Here is a 22,787-nt window from a genome sequence, read left to right on the forward strand (position 1 = left end):
TATGAGGTCAAAAAACATGAAAAAAAACTCATCATCACTGGTCATTAGAGAAATGCAAATCAAAACCACATTGAAATACCACCTCATGTCAGTTAGAATGGCGATCATTAAAAAATCAGGAGACAACAGTTGCTGGAGAGGATGTAGAGAAAAAGGAATGGTTTCAAACTGTTGGGAGTGTAAATTAGTTCAACCATTGTGGAAGACAGTGTGGCAATTCATCAAGGATCTAGAACTAGAAATACCATTTGACCCAGCAATCCCATTACTGGGTATATACCCAAAGGATTATAAATCATTTTATTATAAAGACTCATGCACACATATGTTTATTGCTGCACTGTTCACAATAGCAAAGACTTGGAAACAACCCAAATGCCCATCAATGGTAGACTGGATAAAGAAAATGTGGCACATATACACCATGGAATACTATGTGGTCATAAAAAGGATGAGTTCATGTCGTCTGCAGGGACATGGATGAAACTGGAAACATCATTCTCAGCAAACTGACACAAGAACAGAAAACCCAACACTGCATGTTCTCACTCATAAGTGGGTGTTAAACAATGAGAACACATGGACACAGGGAGAGGAGCATCACATACTGACGCCTGGAGGCAGGAAGCTGGGAGAAGAATAGCAGAAGGTGAGGGGATTAGGGAGGAGAAATACTTAGTATAGATGATGGGGCAATGGATGCAGCAAACCACCACCATGGCACGCATATGCCTATGTAACAAACCTGCACAATCTCCACATGTACTTCAGAACTTAAAGTATAATAAAAAAAATCAATTAATTTAAAAAAAATAAATAAATGAAGACCATTCACAATTTAAAGGGTCTCCCTCAGCTGTCCTTTACCCTCTTCCCTGCAACCAACAGTCTCCTTCTAGGTACATGGGGTCTCTGGCATTCTCAGAGCATCTGTAGAAAGAGAGAGTTATTTATAAACATTGTGCATCATTACATGATTGTTATAATAACTCCTGTGGAGTCATCAAGTGGATGCTTAAGTCTTGCTAAATATATCTGATGGAAACTTTTCAAAATTTGAAACACAATTATGCAATTGGCTTTTGAGGTTCACAATCTGGAAAGTCACATATTTAAAGATGAGGGGAGTTTCTTTCTGGCTTGGAAACCTCCCATCTTTGGCTCTGAAACAATTTTAGAAGCAAGATGACTCTGCAGCTTGGAACCAAACAAAAGAGATGAGAAATATTCTGCTGTGAGCAAGTATTTCCTTTTAAGTTATGAAGAAAAGCAGTCTCTTCAGTACTTAGACAAGATAGTGATATTTTCCTTTCCCAGATTAGGTTATTTCTTCTGCTGACAAGTTGGATAATGTCCAAAAGCAATCTAAATTACTTAACTTCAGTACATTTTGAAAAATACTGCAATAAAATCACATCAACACCATGGCTACTGTGAAAGTTCCCAGATTCTAGTCTTGTGTATGCCATTCGATGTATTGATTAGTGTATGTGTATAAGAATCATCACGATGGCCATTTCAATCTAATGCTATTTTTCTTGTCTTAACAAGAACCGGTTAACATGCAAAATAATAAACTCGACTTCACACTTGCTGCAAAAATAGTGAAAATCTGCATCAATCCAGAACCACACTCCAAATGATAGTCTGAGCTGCTCTTCCTAATATGATACATTTTTAAAACATACATCTTGAATCACTGAAATGTATGAAACCCATAATTACTTTTGTTGGCCTGGAAAAATTCAGGACAATGATCTGATGTAATAATAACAATAAAAAAAGCATTTATTTTACAATGAACAAGTTTTTCAGACCAGCATTTTAAGAAGTGACATTTCTCAGGCAACAGTAATGCTATTGCCATGGATTTTCCAGAGAACATTTCACTTCACTGTTATTTATAACTCAGCTCAGCCTCTTTGTATTATATATATTTAAATGTAGAAAGACATCTTTTCCTGTTCCTATTTCTTTGGATCTTTTTTTCGTCACCCACGCAAATCCATGAGTCATAAATGAGACTATGAAAATGAATGGTCCCTGTGGCACAAGAACACTGTTTGGCCTCCCATGTGAATTTAGATACAGTTGTCAGATAGGTTCAAACTGCAAACGAAACAATGTCATGTGAATTCTATTCAGAAAAAAAACCCCAGAAATTATGAAGTTGGCATATTGTCCTTATATTCTAATTTAACACAATAGATTTGAGATACAAACACATCCTTTTCTGAACTCCCACATAAATATTGAAAATAGGTATAAGTAGTAGAATGGGATAGTAAGAACTCAGCTTCTAATCTTAGCATTCCACTTCCTGATTAGGTGAAGAGCTAACTGTGGCCATCTGTAAAGCAGGCAATACTGTCTTGCCTCCCCAACAGTGTTGCTCAGAGGGTCGAATGCATAAAATATGTAAAAGTGTTTTGTAAACTATAACATGCTATCACAATTTTAAGATAGCTTTATCTAGACAGATCAACGAGACAGAAAATTAACAAGGATATCCAGGACTTGAACTCAGACCTGGAACAAGCAAACCTGATAGACATTTACAGAACTCTCCACCCCAAATCCACAGAATATACATTCTTCTCAGCACCACATCACACCTACTCTAAAACGACCACATAATTGGAAGTAAATCACTCCTCAGCAAATGCAAAACAACTGAAATCATAACAAACAGTCTCTCAGACCACAGTGCAATCAAGTTAGAACTCAGAATTCAGAAACCAACCCAGAACCGCACAGCTTCATGGAAACTGAACAACTGGCTCTTGAATGTTGACTGGATAAACAATGAAACGAAGGCAGAAATAAAGTTCTTCGAAACCAACAAGAACGAAGACAAAACATACCAGAATCTCTGGAACACATTTAAAGCAGCCTCCACAGGAAAATATATAGCAATAAGTGCCCACATGAGAAGAGTGGAGAGATCCAAAATTGACACCCTATTGTCAAAATTGAAAGAGCTAGAGGAGCAAGATCAAAACAACTCAAAACCTAGCAGAAGACAAGAAATAACTAAGATCAAAGCAGAACTGAAGGAGATAGAGACACAAAAACCCTTCAAAAAAATCAATAAATCCAGGAGCTGGTTTTTCAAAAAGATCAACAAAATAGACCACTAGCCAGATTAAAAAAAAGAGAGAATAACAACAACAACAACAAAAGAACCTGGTAGATTTATTTGTCAGCTGAATTTAAGTAAATAAACAAACAAAACATTTTTAAAAAGAAAAAAAAGAGATAGCTTTATCACTGTTTCTGCGGCTGAATTAATTTTATGGGCAGAAGAATGACCAGGCAGTGGAATGAATTGACAGGCAGATTAAGAATTCGTCTGCTGCTGCAAACATACTTAATGTTAAACTTAGTCCCCAAGGATCTGATAATGAATTTGGTCCTGTAATACAAAAAGACATAATTGATCACCATAAGTCAAGTCCAATTCAACCTGAATGAGCCAATGATGAGTAAGTAGCAAACATCCAATACAGAGAGATCTTATTGCTTTTTGTGGTTGGACTCAGTTTTACTTTTATACAAGAGTGAGCTGCCCATGCAAAACCGCATCTCAGTTATTTTGCATATGAGTATGTACCAAATTTGACAAATGTTATTCACCACTCTTTAGAATAGTATCTCTGTTTTAGAGATGAAGAAATTGAAAAAAAATTTTTTTTTGAGATAAGGTCTTACTCTGTTGCCCAGGCTGGAGTGCAGTGGCCTGATAATGGCTCACTGCAGCCTCCACCTCCTGGGCTCAAGGAATCCGCCCAACTCAGCATCCCTAGTAGCTGGGAATTCAGTCACATGCTACCACATCTGGCGTTTTTGTTTTTTTTTTTTTGAGAGATGAGATCTCACTGTGTTGTCCAGGTTGGTCTTGAACTCCTGGCTTCAAGCAATCTTCCTACCTTGACCTCCCAAAATACAGAGATTACAGGCATAAGCCACCATGCCCAGCCTTGAAACCTTAGAATAGCTTTATTATTATGTAATTATAATAACATAAGCATGTAATTACAACAACTCAAAGTTTTTGGTCAGAGTTGTAATTACATGCTATTATTACTGTATTTGGACAAAAATTGTTAGAGCATTTGAATTGCATTTTTAAACTTTCTACCTGAGCTAGGTTTACTAAATGTACCAAAGGGTATAAAACATGGAAAAATGCAAAGGATGGTAATATAAATGGTAAACATTCCAACAATATTAAAGAATATATAAGGAAAAGTTAGGCTCTCTAGCAGGGCAAACCCTCAAGTCACCCAACTCACTTCCCTCCAAGAACACACTCTTACCAATCTGGTGTGTCTATGGTTTTAGATTCTTATACAGATATAAACATTTATATATCTATTCTTTTAAAAACAAAATACAAAGGGTAGCGTAATATACTTGCTATTCCACATGTTTTTAAATTTAACAGTCTATCTTGGAGGTAGTTTTATATCAGCTTATTTCATATTTGAATGTATAACTTTGTTTGACCAGTTTCCTACTTATGAACAATATTTTCCTCTTATCATTGAGAGTAAAATCCTTGTTCATACATCTTCACAATATTTTAAAAGGAAAGAATGAATTGATACTGTAAGATTTACTGAAATACAAGTAAAATAGAAAAAAGGAATAATCCAGAATTTTTTTAAGTTTGAAAAATCCCATGAATTACTTTTTAACCAGGTGAGAAAAATAGAATGGAATGCCATAGCTTAAGTAAATTTGACCCAATGCTGATTAGCATTTGGATGTTGCATCTGACCACCCAAAAGTAAATGATTCTGCAGCCAACTGCGAGTGACACGCCGGTGTTTAGACAATAGTGAACTTCCCATAAAAAATAAAACAAAGTCACCTTCAGCAAGTAGAAGAGACATATGTAAGAAGATGATACTCAGCTTTGCTACATTAAAAAGAAAATTGGAGAATTCTGCTATTTGGACTTGATTTGGGGAGTTGTTTGTGGTAAGTCTCAGGACATAATATAATTTCACAAAAATGGTGCCATACATGTAATTTTCTTTGAGACTTTTAGTGAAGGAAAATACAGCCCTCCAAATGAGATGGGGAGATTGTTTTTCCCAGAGGCCCTACTCTCAACTCTGCATGTCAGGCCCACTTTGGTGGTGCCAAGAATAACATGAGCTGGTTTGGAGATAAAACCATCCCATGTGCCCATACAATGGATACCTTCCAGAGCATTGTCACCACACTCAATCCACTCTGCACCACGCCCTGAGATCCAGGAAAAGATGGGCTGGCAAATGTTTCCCTTCACCTATGGCTTCATTTGTGCCTCAGGTTCTCCAGCATTTTCTGCATCATTCACCTAATATCAGTCTTTTTCTTTAATGGATATATTGTTTATCTAGCTTTTCAGGAAGAGATACATTTGCTTAAAAATAGATTGTCTTCATTATTATTCCAGTTGATTCCAAGATGATGTCAAAACCAATTCTCTTTGCTAGTGGCTGTGAGAAATCCCGCATTCTGGTCATGATGTGTGACTTATCACTGTCCTCCTCATCTGAAAAACTGGCCTCCCAGAGTATTTGGAAGGAGCAGACATGCAATGTGGTTGAAAATGCATGTCAGTGACTACAATTTGTGGATCATTGTAAAAATGTCAGCCCTCCTAGTGATTATTTATCTTGTCTCTGTGCTTTTATGGCTATGTAGGTCCTGAGGCCTGATGGGAAGGGAGTTCTCTAAAGATGAATTGCACTTAACGCCTCTCATTTTCTTGGCAGTGTGATTGCGTAATGATCCTAACTCCTTTCATTGGCTTAATGTCTGCATTTCCTTCCATGGATAGAGACTTGGGGGATGAATGTTTTTTATGGATTTCTCCCTTTGGCCATATTTCCAAATTGTAATCCCTCTTAGGGTTTTGTTAGAATTCTCTCAAGGAAGATCTTTAATGTCCTTGCTTGCCAATGTCCTTTTGGCAGGAGGAGGCATCAAGAGCCAGCCAGTCAGAAAGCTGCTGCCAGGAAATGAGGCAGCAGTTAACAGGCTGGGGGAGCCCAGCCGCATTCAGTCTGCATCCTGCTCCGCTCCGTGTCTCACAGGTTTTGCTCATTCTGCCGGCTTAAACAATATATTGTTTTCTTCTGATATAGAAGTGAATAAGTGCTTGTAAATAATTCAAGCAATCCAGAGATGTATAATTTAGAAATTCAAAGTCATCTATTATTCCTTTCTCATAACTACTGTTAACAGTTTGTGGATTATTTCTCTGGATTTCTTTCAATGCATATGCTAAAATATGCATCATTTTCTAAAGTGGAAATTAAAGTAGACACAAAGTTCTGCATCTTGCTTTTACACTTGATGTTACATATGAGACGTTTCCCTCATCTTTAAATGTATCTCATCCTTGTTAAAAGTTGCACAATATTGTATGGATGTAATACACATTAGAGTCTTACTAAAGAATACTTGGGTTGCTTCCAATATTTCAATATCATAAAAAGGAATAAAATAAACATTTTTGTTCATATTTATTTGCAGGCTTGACCAAGTGTTTTGGTTGGATAAGTTCCTAGACATTTCTGCATACTCTTAAATAATGTTAAAATTTTAACTGCAAAATAAAACAAAACAAGCTGAATTCTGTTATTAGAGCAATAACTGTTGGGTGAAGAAAACTTGGTCAAACCAAAGTGGAAATTTAATTGCCGCTTTAACTTCGGGGTCTTCAAGAAGTGATTAGGCCATGAGGGCTCTGCCCTCATCAATGTATTCATGCCTTTAACTTGGGGGTGGGTTCCTTATAAAAGGATGTGTTTGGCCCCCTTTTTGTCTCTCCCCTTTCCTTCTTTTTGCCCTTCCTCCATGTTATGAGGCTACAAGATTTTTGAGGTGCCAGAAATTTGATATTGGATTTCCCAGCCTCCAGAACTGTGGGTCAACAAATTTTTGTTTATTATAAATTACCCAGTCTTAGGAATTCTGTTATAGCTACACAAAACAAACTAAGACAGGTGTACAGATATTCACCACTCTCTTCTGTTCAGTTTTCTATAAATGTGAAAACTATCCAATTACAAAGTTGAAAAAAAAACCAAGGTAATTATCCAAAACCATACAGTAAGTCCTCACTTAATGTCATGGATAAGTTCTAGGAAAACCATGATTTTATGCAAAATGATGTAAAATAAAGCAAATTTTTTTCTCATCAATTTTATAACAAATCACATTGAGTGAAACAATGTTATTCTAGGACTGCTGTATGTTACTTTGCTTAAAGTCACAGTTTCCAAGGACCTAGAAGGACATTGAGAACTTACTGTATCTTGCTTAAATTTGCAATTCTTTCATGAGTGAGGTTGACTATTCTTTCTCATTTTTTTTCTAATTCCCATTTTAATCATGTGACTGATCTGATATGACCCTTTACTCATTAGTGGGGTCTTAATTGTTTCATATATAAGCTATTTGTAGATATTGATATTAAAATCCTGAACCTCATTATTGTAAATATCTTTTTCCAAACTGTTTTCCTATGATATTGAAGATCTGGCTCTCGTCTGGCCTGCTTTTCTCTGTTCTCTTCCCTGAGTGATCTTACCCAGTCCCATAGCTTAATTGATCATCTATATGCTAATAATTTTCAATTTTAGATCTGTAACTATGACTTCTCTCATGTCTTCCAGAAACATCCCACAGGTAATGACCACCTAGTGTCTGACATTGGTTTCCAAATATCTTTCCTAAGTAAAATGAACTAGGGCTCCTTGGAGAAATGGCTGATTTCATGGCAGAAACAGGAAAAGTAAAAGATAAGCCTAGAACATCTTATTGTATCAGAAAGTAAGGAAGAGTTCAAAGAATGATGAAAATTTGTCAAAGGGACCCAGAAGCCAGCTTGAAGGGGCTTTCAGTGGTGAAATCTAAGACAATTTGAGCATCAGAACAAATAATAAATGATAGTAATGGGGTAAGACAAGAACCCACAAGTCCATATGATACAAATCAGGAGCTGGCTTTTCCTACAAAGAGTTGGATAATAAATATTTTAATCTTGACAAGCCATACATCCTCTGTCACAACTATTCAACGCCACCCTTGTAACACAAAAGCAGCCATAGACAATACGTGAGTGCAGGGCTATGTTCCAATAAATCTTTATTTGCAAAAACAGGCAGAAGGCCAGATTTGGCCCATGCGTCATAGTTTGCCTATCCCTGCGTCAAATAAACAAATGAATAAATAAACAGAGAGGAGAGAAAACTCTTAATCACAGCAGAATGCCAACTAATAAACCCAGAGGAGTGTTGGGGTTTAAAAAGTCACAATGTGGCAACCTTCGTAATAATTATTAATTCAGGTAGAAACATCAACAGTTGCTAAAAAATACCATGTAAAAGGATGAGGCAAGATCATGTCATTACATTCCAGTGTGAGTGACAGAGACTTTGTGAGGAGTCATGAGCAGCAGAAGCAGTGGTTCCAAATCAGCATCCAGTGAAGGGTGTACAAGGAATTGAGGGGGAGGCTGCAGTCTTGATCTTAGCAGCTATGGAAGTGGGGTCTTTGGGCTTCAGTAGGGTCTTTGGGCTTGGGTGTTGCAAGGGTGGTTTCATGGGCATGTGGCCTCTACAGTCCCAACTGCCCTGCACCTAGAAGGGCTCTACACTTGGTTTAATGGTCTGCTGTTGCTGTCTTAAAATTCTTAATAAATATGAACAAGAGATGCACAAATTATGTTAACTGGTCCTGGGGTGTTGATCTGGGTTTTAGCTGTTTGTCGTGGCTGATGAATCTAAACCCAGTCTTTCAGCCCTTCTAGAGACTTGGGGAATTACCCAATATCACTGGTGTGCCAGGGCAAATCTGTAACAGCCAGCAGCTTCTTTGAGGAAAAAAGCAAATACAAACCATTTGACTTAAAGTGTTTGTCAACTCCTGTGGTGTAAATACATTCACCATGCTGGGCACGGTGGCTCACGCCTGCAATTCCAACACGTTGGGAGTCTGAAGCAGGTAGATGATAAGGTCAGGAGTTCTAGACTAGCTCTGGCGACAGAGGGAGACTCCATCTCAAAAAAAAAATGCTCACCACTGCTGAGCTCAAGAAACCAGTGTAATATCAGTTAGCATGAACCTGGAAAGAGATATACGACAGCACATTGCTATATGGTATTTCTACCACAAAGACACAATACATATCATAGCCTCGAGAGTATAGATGCCAATAAAATCTAGAAAGATACTTAAGAAGTGATGAGTTTCAAGCAATTATTACCTTTGATTTTGATATAATTGATCAAACTTTAATTGTAAGTTTATTATTTATGTATTTATATTTGTTGCCCAGGCTGGAGTGCAGTGGCCTGATCTCAGTTCACTACAACCTCCACCTCCTGGGTTCAAGCGATTCTCCTGCCTCAGCCTCCCAAGTAGCTGGAATTACGGGTGTCTGCCACCATGCATGGCTAATTTTTTTGTATTTTTAGTGGAGATGGGATTTCAGCATGTTGGCCAGGCTGGTTTTGAACTCCTGACCTCAAGTGATCCACCCGCCTTAGCCTCCCAAAATGCTAGGATTACAGGTGTGAGCCACCACATCCGACCTAATTGTAAGTTTATATAATTTAATTTTTAATAATGGCTGTGTTTAACAACTAGCTCACAGAATTCTTAAAAATTTCACAATTGAGTCTTGTGAGCCAGTACAAGCCAGCCCTAGCACATGACTCCTTTCTTCTTTTATGAATTACTTTTCAGTTTAAGTAAAACAGCATTAGTTTCTGCTGCTTGCAATGAAGAACCCTTGGTGACAGGAGCAAGAATTATCAAGGCGTGTGCAAGGTGTAGTCAATTATCCTATGTTGCCTCCTATTTCCTGCTTCAATTATCTCCCTAGAAACAGGAAATAGGAGGTAACACAGGAGACTGACATAAACTACGACATCCTGTAATTTCCTGGCCTGCCGATGATCCCATGGAGACAGGGTCTGCGGAGGAAGAAAGAGTGGGAGTTATCACAGAGTAAATGTGGTCCCAATGCTGGGTATTACCTGGTTACCTGTTAAATTCCAGGGTTTACACTCTAACTGCTTCAGAACCTTGAAGACAGGAGAGGCCAGTTCTGAGAGGGTCAGTCCAGAAAAGCCTAAGAAAAGAGGTTAGATTTGAGCTGGCTTTATAGGAGTTATAGGATTTGATAAAAATTTGGCTTTCATTTATAAATGTGGGAACATCTTGGAACCTGCCCTAAGAAAGCATACCTTTGTTAACTAATAAGCATTTTTTTTTGGTCATAGAAACCTCAGGAATATAAAAATGTGGGCAAGGAACCTTGAAAAACTCCAACTTTGTTCATTTTCATGAAGTCCCTGTTACATCAGCCAAATAATCTCAGCTAAAAGTTCTTGATACCCAGTAATAAATTCTCTTTGTGCAGCAGTCCTAAGATACAGAGTCTGTTATGATTTCCATTTTACACATGAGGAAGTTGAAGCACAGAAGGTAATAATGCATCCTGAGTTGCACAGCTAGAAAGTAGTGGAGCTGAGATTTGGCAGCAGGGCTCCATAGCTTATGCCCTTATCCAGTACATTCCACCAGTTTTCCAAATGTCAGTTTTCTCATCTATAAAATGGGAATAGTAATACCTACTGACTCTATCTCACAGTTATATACGAATCAGATGAAATAAGACACATAAAATTGCCTCAAGAAGGCCATGAGCAGACTAAGGACATGGTCACAGTCATCTATGTTTAAATGTGAATGGAAGGAAAAGCAGCAATGTCTTGTTATTCCGTTTAGAGCTTTCATTCTGCCTTCTGGCACCTGGACGATGGGCTTCTTGCAAGCCTATGTTTCTTCCCCACTGTGGCATGGAACATTTTTTTCACACACCACATCCCAACTTTAACTTTCTTGCCATCATCATGATGTCACCCATTTGAAACAACCTCTTTTGGAAAACACTACCTCCTTTGGATTAGTGTGTGGTCTTTCTGATGACCTCCTACTTTAAAATGTTCCTGGGATTCGTTTGATCAGGTATGATAAGGTGACCAGCGTGGAGACAACTGCCTTGAAAGAACAGTTTATTATTTAAACTTCCCCGGAGGAGAAGGGATGCCATGCAGGGCCACGTGGGGAAGAATCATGGTTGGTAAAGGGGCAGAAGGAGTGAGATAAAAGCATGGGCCAGAGTCTTTATTGTGTTTTTTTCACACAATAAATACAGATGCTGGGAATTATGTTGAGCACATTTAGGACTGGATAGTAGACTGAGACGAGCAGATCACCTGAGGTCAGGAGTTTGAGATCAGCCTGGCCAATGTGATAAAACCCTCTCTCTATTAAAAACACAAAAAAATTAGCCAGGCATGGTGGCAGGCACCTGTAGTCCCAGCTACTTGGGAGGCTGAGGCAGAATTGCTTGAACCTGAGAGGCAGAGGTTGCAGAAAGCCGAGACTGCGCCGTTGCACTCCAGCCTGGGAAACAAGAATGAAACTCTGCTTCAAAAACAAACAAACAAAACAAGTGATATACTTTCCTTCCCCAACTCCTTTCCAAGATAATATCTGGGAATATAGATGACTCTAGATTCACGAGTGTCCTCTACATCCTTAGCAGTCTGTTGCTGATCACCTGCTCTAGACAGGCCCCTAAGCAGATGCATAGACAGATCCCTGAGTGGGTGCATGGACAAGCTCCTAAGCTGAAGAACAGACAGATCCCTGAGTGGATGCATGGACAGACCCCTAAGCTGATGCACAGTCAGATCCCAGAGCAGATGCATGGAGAGGACCCTAAGCTGATGCATGCAGAGGAGCAGCTGGCCCCTTGGAGTCTTCTAGAGTATCTGCTGGCATATATTTGAAGCCTCAAATTCAGCCATTTGCCTCTGGCTGTGAAGGCTCCAAATGTGGTGGCTTTTGTCCCAATTCCAGCCTCTAACAGAGACTACGGAAAATCTCTATGCTTTGTGTCAACCAAGTGTGCTATGCGGAGATGATGGAGAAAGAATATATTGGTTTGATATTTCAGAATATTATTTGCCTTTGGGTCCCCCCTTCAGGAGTGGGTGAGCCCAAAGGTAGGCATATGCAGTCAGAAAGGGTGAGCTGGGGTTTGCTTCATGAGGACCAAATGACTTGTTGCCCCAATTTGCAAAAGGAAGGTACTAACATGGATATTAATTGTGAAAAGACATCATCTAAAGTCTCTGGAGATATCCTGTCAAAAAGAACGAGAAGATACATTACCGGAGATGGTTTTTAATGGAGTAAGGTATTAATTTGGTCCAACTGAAGTTCTCAAAGTCAAAATGAAATTATGGGCAGGCCACATTGATTGGCCCCTAGCCAATGCACACCTCGGAAGGAGTCTTGCTGTTCTAGAAGACGCCAATTTGCTAAGGTCACCTGTTTCAGTAGAAAGCAGGAAAGGATGTGGTAGCAGCATATCAGAATATCATCTTATGAGGTTCAGGTTTAAATCTCGGATAGGGAAAAAAGAATATTTATTGTTCTTGCAGCTGTAACAGATTCTTAAAAGAAAGAAATGGAAATGGAGTGATTTATCTTCTGTTCACAGCTTGTGAAAATGTGTATCTGTTTTTATTGACCTCCTCAGCTTTCATTCTCTCTCCATTTCCTCTTGGACCCTCACCCTCAGTTGAGTGCATCCTCAGAGAGACTGGCAATAAAGGTGTCCCATTCTCCCTGGCCAAGGTGGAGATGGGAGGGGCAGTGTAGGTGGACTCTTCTTTATCCATGCTGTAGAGAAAAATACTGCAGGGAAAAGGATAGAGAGAGCTGGGGTGGGAGTATAATTTCAAAGAAGGTGGCTGAGAATGGCCTCACTGAGATTTAGGATTTACCTGAGGCTGTCCCCCAAAATAAGCCCTGATCTACCCGGAATCTTCCTCATCTCAGCTGATGGCTTCACTACCCTTTCAGTTATGTTAGCAAAAAAGTAAACAAACAGCCAAGCGCAGTGGCTCACTCCTGTAATCCCAGCAACTTTGGGAGGCCAAGATGGGTGAATCACCTGAGGTCGGAAATACTAGACCAGCCTGACCAACATGAAGAAATCCTGTCTTTACTAAAAATACAAAATTAGCCAGCCAAGGTGGCACATGCCTGTAATCCCAGCTACTCAGGAGGCTAAGGCAGGAGAATCGCTTGAACCCAGGAGGTGGAAGTTGCGGTGAACCAACACTGGGCCATTGCACACCAGCCTAGGCAACAAGAGTAAAACTCTGTCTCAAAAAAAAAGTAAACAAACAAAAATGAACAACATAATGAACAACATGGAATAATCACTCATATTCTCTCATACCTCATATCCAGTCAGTCATCACCATATCCTGTTTATTTTCTCAATAGGTCCAGACTATTTCCTAAATAGAATCAGACCATCCCTGCACAGCTGTCAGACTGACTCAAGCCACCACTCCAAACGGTCTCTCTGCTCCTGCCCTTGCATCTGTCATCTATTTTCAGCACCACAGCCAGAGGAACCTCTACAGATAGAAGTCCGTTGATGTCATTCTGTTAACATCTTCTGAAAGCTCCTCATCTTACTCAGAGAGAAAGTAGTCTTTATCATGGCCAGCAAAACCCTAACTGACCTGGTTTCCTACTCACTTCTGTGACCACATTTTCAGTATGCTCCCCTTTGCTCATTCTTCTTGGCTGTCTGGCCTTCTGCTGTTCCTCAATGTCCCTGTGCAATCTGATGCCCCGGGGCCTTTGCACATGCTATTCATAGTTTCTGGCATACATTTCCCCCAGATATCGGATGGCTCACCCATTCAATTCCTTGAAGTCTTGTGTGTTTTCTCTGGACTTCTTCAGCTGTGTGGGCACAGGCATAGCAGGCAGAGAGTTGAGGTTGACCATGGGTTTAAACTGGGTAAAGAGACGTGAGGAGAAGAGGGGCTAGGAGACAGTTAAAAGGCCGTAGAATAGATGCATTATCAGCTCAGTGAGGTACCGTACCTGGAAAGAGTGAGTTGTGTTGGGGCTCAGATCGTGATACCCCTAAGTATGGCACCTTAGCATGCTGAGTATATTGAACTGAGAGACTGTAGAGCTTCAGAAGCAAGGTTCCTCTGACCTTCTACTGCCCTCCTGTGTCTCACTCCTCTCTCTCTCCCTAATTGAGTCACAGAAACCAGAACTCCTCCAAAGCTGACCATAGCAACCTGAACCTCTCTCTCCAAAATCAAGCCATACAACCTAGAAGGTATATACCTGAAACTTCCAGCTCAGCCATTTGCCTCTGGCTGCAAAGGGCCCACATGTGGTGGGTTTGTCCCAATTCCAGCCTCTACCAGAGATATGAAAAAATCTATTTGCTCTGTGTCAACCAAGTGTGCTATGCTGAGATGATGGAAAATAAGGATATATTGGTCACTCTCTCCCTTCTCCCTTGAAGACCTTCATGTAAGAGGTGTTCTGTCCCATTCCACAGGGGAGGGAATGCTACACAGAGGCCAAGAAGGTTCTGAACATGCAGGCCTTGCTGGTTTCCCTCAATCTATTACCATTACATCAGACCTTTTATCTAATCACACTTCTACATGGCTATCCATTCTTTGTAGAATCTAAGCTTAAAAACAGAATGCTTTTCCTGGGTCTTTGGGCCTTCATTTCTGAAGCCTCCTGTGTAACATAAAAATTTGATTAAATAAGTTTGTTATGCTTTTCTCTTGTTAACCTGTTTTTGTTATATCAGTGTTGGCCATGTCCCTTAGGATGAGTGAGGAAAGGTATCACTCCTTACTGGCCCTGCAGACAGAAAGATAGGAGATGGTGTTGGAAAACAGAATGTCTAGGATTATGATTAGTGAGGGGTTGTTGTTGAAAATGCAAAACTGGGATATGACTGTGAAAGTGTGTAGGTGAGGTCGGGTTGAGGACAGGATCCCTGGATGAGAAGACAGGAACTGAGAAGCGAGGACTTTGGGAGGATCATCTGTGTGGATGTTAAAAATTCCAAGAATTAAGGCAAGAGTAGGGTTGGAGAGAGTGACAGTGACCTAGCAGCTAGAATCATCAAGGTCTGGTGGAGTGTGTTCCAGGAGTTGGGAGATGACTGCAATGAGTAGAGGTGTGGAAGGGCCTGCCAGAACATCCGAGATTCAAAGATGCTGGAGGGTGCAGCAAGTCAGAAAGGATGGAGGCAAGAGCATCCCCCAATGCCAGCCTCAGGGCCAGTGCATGAGGCCTGGTGGGCGCTGCAGGGGAGCGGTGTTCTCAGGACAGCTGGTTACTATTAGAGCAGGAAAGCCAGGACTGCATTTAGAGAAGAGATTGGGGATAGAGAGTTTTGCTGATGACTCTGAGTTTCCAGGGGATGGCTTCAGGAGTTTGGGAATGGCAAGGAATAGGTCAGGAAGGGACATGATTTTGAGGTTCCAAGTGTGGGAAAGGGAAGTGATCTGAGTCCTAGGATAAAAGGCAAAATGAGATGAGTAACAGCAGTAAAACCCAAGTTCCTTCTGCAGCTGCAGTGACTCAGCAAATCAACTAGTCGCTTGTTATTCTGAGCAAAAGCAACATTTTAAACTATAAAAGTAATATATGCCTCCGGTAAAAAAAAATCCAAATAATTTAGAAAAGGATAAATTGGAAAATAAAAATCTGCCTCTCCCTCCCAGTCCTACTTCCCAGAAGTAACCACTGTTAACAGTTTCTTGGGTATCCTTGCATCCATTTTTTATGCATGTACAAGCAAAAAACAGTACGTTTTTGATGGGATAATTTTATACAGCTTGGTCTTATCCATTAAAAATACACTTGCTATACTTTGTCACACATATAAATTCCTTCCTTTTGCTGCATATATTTGATTATATACAATCTATTTCAACAGTCTCCTGTTGTCAGCCACCTAAGTGATTGTCAGTTTTTTGCCTTATAGACAGTGCTTCAGGGAACATGGTTGAGCATAAATCTTTGTTTTACTTCCCATTTTATTTCTTTGTGCTCCTTGGTTAATATCCATATTGTTACAAGTGTCAACTAATGAGCACATGTATACATACACAGTGTTACCTGTTGTTCATATTGTTATATTGTAACATTCGTACTGTCAAAATAATAAAACATTTCTAACCTTAAAGGTACAGGACAGATATATTACGTCACTACATACGCACTACTGGGATTGAATACATGTTAATGTTTTACCATAATTGCCTTAAGTCTCCAACTTTACCTTGTGGCTACCTTGCTTTTCAAGGCAGTTGTACTGATTTATAGTCCCACCAGTAATTACAGGCATTCCCATTTCCCCACATCTCTGACAGCACAGTTGTTAAAGTTTTGTTTGTCCAGTCCGTGGGTAGAAAATCATATTGCATTACTTTCGTTTCATTTTCCTGTTTCAAAAACTATTCAAATGTTTCTCGGCCATTTGAGTTTCCATCTTTATGAATTACCTGTCCTTCACATTTTCCTTGTTCTTCCTGGCAACATGCTCTTCCAACAGGATATAGGATTACTTTACCAAGTTTGTATGAAAAACCATTGTTTTAGCTGTAGCTCGTTGCATCTGTTTCATTTGTTTTGGTTGTTGCTCTTGGGATTACATACTCTATGTCAGCGCTGCCCAACTTTTTTGGCACCAGGAACCCTGGATGGTTCTAGGACAAAACTGTTCCACCTCAGATCACCAGGCATTAGTTAGATTCTCATAAGAATCATGCAACCTAGATCCCTCATGTATACAGTTTGCAGTAGGTTTCATGCTTCTATGAGAGTCCAATGCCATTGCAGGTCTAACAGGGAGAGCTCAGGCAGTAATGCTTCCTCCCGCTCACCTCCTGCTGTGCAGCCCAGTTCCTAACAGGCCACGGATCAGTACCAGTCCACAGCCTGGGGGCTGGGGACCCCTGCTCTATATCCTTTACTTTGCACAGTCCTTTTACAGTTGATATTGTATCATTTTGTGTGTAAATATTGTTAAAAATAAATATAAAAATTTTACAGTCATGGAAGTCTATTTACTCCCCTCCATGCTTTTGCACTAGTTGCTATATATAATCATCTATATACTTATAAATGCATATCATTATAATAAATGTTATGATTTTTGCTTTAAGTATTACTGTATATTTTGAAAAAACAAAGAGGAAAAAATAGTCATTCATATATACCCACAGATAGTTATGATTTCATTGCTTTTTTTTTTAAATTTGGGATGGAGTGTTACTTTCTTGCCCAGGCTAAAGCACAGTGGTATGATCATAGCTCGCTGTAACCTGGAACTATTAGGCACAAGTGATCCTCCTACCTCAGCCTTCTGAGAAGTTGGGACTACAAACACATGCTACCACACCTGCCTAACTTTTTACTTATTTATTTATTTTCGAGAGACAGTCTTACTATGTCACCCAGGTTGGAGAGCAATGGCATGATCTCAGTTCACTGCAATCTCCACCTCCTTAGGTTCAAGAGATTTTTGTATTTTTAGTAGAGGTGGGGTTTTGCCATGTTGGCCAGACTGATCTTGGACTCTTGGCTTCAAGTGATTCACCTGCCTTGGCCTCCTAAAATGCTGAGATTACAGGTGTGGGCCACCACCCCAGCCTAACTTTTTTCCTTTAAATATGGAGTCTTGCTATGTTGCCCAGACCGGTCTTGAACTCTTGGCTTCAAGTGGTCCTCCCACCTCAACTTCCCAATGCGCCGGGATTACAGGCATTAGCTACCATGCCCGGCCTTTGTTTCATTGCTCTTTATTACTTCCTAGAGATTCTCATTTCCATCTGGTACTAGTTTCCTTCAGTTAGAAGAAATTCCTTTAGCTTTTCTTGTAGTGCAAGTCTATGGTGACAAATTATCTTGTGCATTTTGTTTTTCAACCTGAAACTATATTTTGCCTTCATTCTTGAAGGATATCTTTCTTGGATGTAGAATTCAAGTTGATAGATTTTATTTTTTCAACACTCTAAAAGTATATTTCACTGCCTTTTGGATCTTGTAATTTACAATTCAAATAATCAGAAACTTTATTCATTGTTCTCCTGTGATGTGCTGCTTTTATATTTGGTTTTCCACAGTTTTACCATGATGTGCCTAGGTGTCGTTTTCTTCATATTTATCTTGTGTGGGATTCACTGAAATAATGGAATCTGTTAATTTATGTTTTTCACCAAATCAGGAAATTTTTCTACATTTGTATCTTCAAATATTTTTCTACCTCAGTCTTACCTTGCCTTTTCGGACTCCCAGAGCATGTTTCTTTAACTTTTTGATATTGTCCTTTAGAAGCCAAAGTCTGTTAATTTTATGCATTTTTTTCTGTTCTTAAGATTGGATGATTTATATTGATTTATATCCAAGTTTATTGACTTTTCATTGTCATCAGCATTCTGCTGTAGAATTTTAATTTTAATTTAAACTTTTATTGCTGCTTGTGATGTTTAAATGTCAGATATCATTTTTGAATTTCCAGTGATTCTTTTTGAAGTTTTTATTACTCTATTGGTATTTTTCCATTTATTGGAAAGATATATTCTTTTATTTCATTGAGGATAAGCGATATAAATGCTTTAAAATCCTTGTCTGCTAATGCCAAACTTTGGGTAACACTGGGATTGGTCTCTACCGGCTACCTTCTCCTGACAGTAGATCACATTTATTTTTTCTGCACTTCATATGCCAAATCTTGAATTGTGTCTTGTACATTGTGATATGTTGTATAAACGCTGACATTTGTTATTTCCTTCCAAAACTTGTGATGTTTTTGTGTTTGGAGGCAATTAACTTGATTGGACTCAGGCTGCAAACCATCTTGTTCCTTGGCAGCTCAAGTTTCAGTTCAATACTGTCTTTATGTGAGTTGCTCTGAGTCTGCCCATGAATCCAGAGAATTAGGTATAATTTAGCCTCAGAATCTGGGGGTTCCTCTACTCAGATTCTTTCCTTTCAGGAATTCTCCCCTCCTTTTCTGGTGCATGCAGCTGCTCTAACTCTGTCCTCTAGTTTTCCGGCCCACAAAAACCATGCTTTTTTCTATCAGACTTTTAGTACTCTGTGTATCACTAACCTCAGGCTAAAAGCCATAAAAACAGGAAGATCACTTTTTATTATTTCCTTGTTTGAAGTTTTAACTTTCTTTCAGACTAGATTAACACTTTTGTTCACTATTCAGTGTCTTCGGATCATTGTGTATGGATGTGTACTTATGTATGTGTGATATTTTCTCCAGAGGTTATAGTTGCCTGTGGAAGTCATATCCAGGAAAAGCTTACGTGCTTACTTGGGCATACTGGAAGCAGAAGCCTTCATTCTTTTTTTATTTTGCATTCTTTAAAATTAGAATTTGGTGGAGCATCTTTTCATGTGTTTGTTTATATTTGTATTCTTTTTAAAAATCAATTATCTGTTCATGTCCTTTGGCTATTTTTTCATTGCTTTTTTTTTGTCATTTGACTTATAGAAGCTCTTGTTATATTAAGAATATTAGCTCTGTCTGTCATACTCGTCGCAGTTATTTTTTTCCAGATTGTTCTTGTCTTTTGACTGTTGATTTTTAACTATTAGGAAGCTTATATTTTTTATGTAGTTAAATTTATCAATCTTGCCTTTAATGATTTCTGGATTTTTGGTTCATGCTTAGAAAACTTTTCTCCATCAAATACTAAAATAACTACTTTTAAATATTTTAACAGTCACCTATTTAATCTATTTATAATTTATCTTAGTGTAAGTATTTAGAAAGTGAACCAGGTCTGGGTGAGGTGGCTCACACCTGTAATCCCAGCACTTTGGGAGGCTGAAGCAGGAGGATCACAAGGTCAGGAGTTCGAGACCAGCCTGGACAACATGGTGAAACTCCATCTCTATTAAAAAGATGAAAAGAGATCCAAGATGGCTGATCACTAATAGCTCAGGATTGTAGCTCCCAGTGAAAGCTCAGAGAACAAGAGGACGCCACACTTTCAGATGAATTTTCGTCGCTCACGGACAAGCAGCTTTCTAGTGGAGGAGCCCCACGGGTCGCCAGCACGACTCTTGTGGCCGGCGCAGCAGTTTTGCCGGTGCCTTGGCGCGGCAGCTCTTCATGTAGAGTAAACAGGACTGGTACCCTTACTGACCTGTGTTTGGAGCTCTGGGAAGGCAGAGCCGCTTGTTGTGGACTCAAGAAGGAAGCCAGACCAGAGATTCCGGGGCAGAAGAGCACCATCAGTCTTATCGCTGCTACTTTGGCCGGCGCAGTGGGTTGCTTGAATCCCAGCACTGGGAATCAATAAACTGGATGTCGACTCAGAAACCTAATTAGAAAAGTGGTAATTGTAAAGACGACAGATGGATAAATTTATAATAAAGGGAAAAAACCAGCCTAAGAAGGCTGAGCATACCCAAAATCAGAACCACTCTCCCTCTACAGGGTATTGCAGTTCCTCATCAGTAATGGAACAAGCCCTGATGGAAAAGGACTGTGTTCCATTATCTGAAGTAGGCTTCAGAAGGTGGATGATAAGAAACTTCCGGGAATTAAAAGAACTTGTTCTAACCCAATGTAAAGAAACTAAGAACTTTGAAAAAAGGTTTGACGAAATGCTGAAAAGAATAGACAATATAGAGAGGAATATAAATGAACTAAAGGAGTTGAAAAATACAACACGAGAACTTAGTGAAATATACACAAGTTTAAATAGCAGAATGGATCAAGCAGAAGAAAGGATATCAGAGGTCGAAGACCAACTTAATGAAATAAAACGACAAGACAAGAATAGAGAAAAAAGGATGAAAAGGAATGAGCAAAGTCTCCAAGAAATATGGGACTATGTGAAAAGACCCAATCTACGTTTGATTGGTGTACCTGAATGTGATGGAGAGAATGAATCCAAGCTGGAAAATACTTTTCAGGATATTATCCAGGAAAATTTTCCCAATCTAGCAAAGCAGGACACTATTCAACCCCAGGTAATACAGAGAACACCACAAAGATATTCCTCAAGAAGAGCAACCCCAAGGTGAATCGTTAGATTCACCAGGATCGAAATGAAGGAGAAAATACTAAGGGCAGCCAGAGAGAAAGGCCAGGTTACCCATAAAGGGAAGCCTATTAGACTTACAGCAGATCTCTCAGCAGAAACCCTACAAGCCGGAAGAGAGTGGGGGCCAATATTCAACATACTTAAAGAACAGAACTTCCAGCCTAGAATCTCATATCCTGCCAAACTAAGCTTCACAATTGAAGGAAAAATAAAATCTTTTATGAATGAGCAAGTACTCAGAGATTTTATTACCACCAGGCCTGCTTTACAAGAACTTCTGAAAGAAGCATTATACATAGAAAGGAACAACCAGTATGAGCCTTTCTAAAAATGTACCAAAAAGTAAAGAGCATCAACATAAAAAAGAATTTACATCAACGAATGGATAAAATAGCCAGTTAACATCAAATGGCAGTAACCCTAAATTTAAATCGACTAAATCCCCCAATCAAAAGATACAGCCAAAACCTAATGGTATATCCAAAGATACACAAAGACTCAAAACAAAGGGTTGGAGAAAAATTTACCAACCAAATGGAGAGCAAAAATAAATAAATAAACAAAAAGCAGGAGTTGCAATTCTCACATTTGATAAAATAGATTTCAAAGCAACAAAGATACAGTGGTAAAAGGATCAATGCAACAATAAGAGATCTTAATATCCAGATACGTAAGACCCATAACGAGATTTAGACTCAATGAGACAGAAAATTAATAAGGATATCCAGGACTTCAACTCAGATCCGGAACAAGTAAACTCAATAAATATTTATAGAGTTCTCCATTTTAAATACACAAAATATTGATCAGCCATTATTAATACCCATTTTTAGAATGAAGCAATATTCCTGTTCTCTCTCCCTCTTTTTCTTCCTCTTTCTTCCTCTCCTTCTCTCCTTTTTTTACTTTTCAACATCCTAGTTCCTCACCTCTACTCAATACATTCCTCTGAACACCTGATTCCTTGTGATTCTCCCATCCCACTGAAACCTCCAATCCATTAAAAAAAAAAAAAAAAAAAAAAGATGAAAAATGAGCCAGGTGTGGTGGCGGGCACCTGTAGTCCCAGCTACTCAGGAGGCTGAGGCAGGATAATTGCTTGAACCTGGAAGACGGAGGTTGCAGTGAGACGAGACTGCACCACTGCACTCCAGCCTAGGTGACAGATCAAGACACTGTCTCAAAAAAAAAAAAAAAAAAAAAAGGAAATCAAACCAGCTTATTTTTCCAAATTTGTAACTAATTATACCAATTTAATTTATTAGATAATTTATCTTTTCCTCACTGATTTTATAATGCCAACTATTTTACTTTTATATCTTTATTATCTTCCTGCAAATCATTAATTTTCTCCAAAATTTATATTTCTGACTCTTTTCATCAGTATGTATTCTACTTCTTGCTCTTTTTTTTTTTTTTTTTGAGATGGAGTTTCACTCTTGTTGCCCAGGCTGGAGTGCAGTGGTGCTATCTGGGCTCACTGCAACCTCTACCTCCTGGGTTCAAGTGATTCTCCTGCGTCAGCCTAGCTGGGATTACAGGCGCGCACCAACACGCCAGGCTCATTTTCGTATTTTGTTTTTAATAGAGATGGGGTTTCACCATGTTGGCCAGGCTGGTCTTGAACTCTTAACCTCAGATGATCTGCTTGCCTCGGCCTCCCAAAGTGCTGGGATTACAGATGTGAGCTACTGCACCTGGCCCTCCTGCTCCTTTTAAGGTGGCTTTCATTTTTGTGACATTTATATATTTATTTTCTTTTTATTGTCCTAAGAC

At 39.2% G+C, this 22,787-nt stretch overlaps 1 protein-coding gene across 6 annotated transcripts in view; it reads left to right on the forward strand.

The window, feature by feature from the left end:
* The window catches only part of LOC144579887 (uncharacterized), a 291,251-nt gene that overhangs the window by 36,860 nt on the left and 231,604 nt on the right, over positions 1-22,787 (forward strand). The window lies entirely within an intron of this gene.

This window comes from Callithrix jacchus, chromosome 17 (assembly GCF_049354715.1).
Source record: "Callithrix jacchus isolate 240 chromosome 17, calJac240_pri, whole genome shotgun sequence".
Taxonomy (NCBI): Eukaryota; Metazoa; Chordata; class Mammalia; order Primates; family Cebidae; genus Callithrix; species Callithrix jacchus.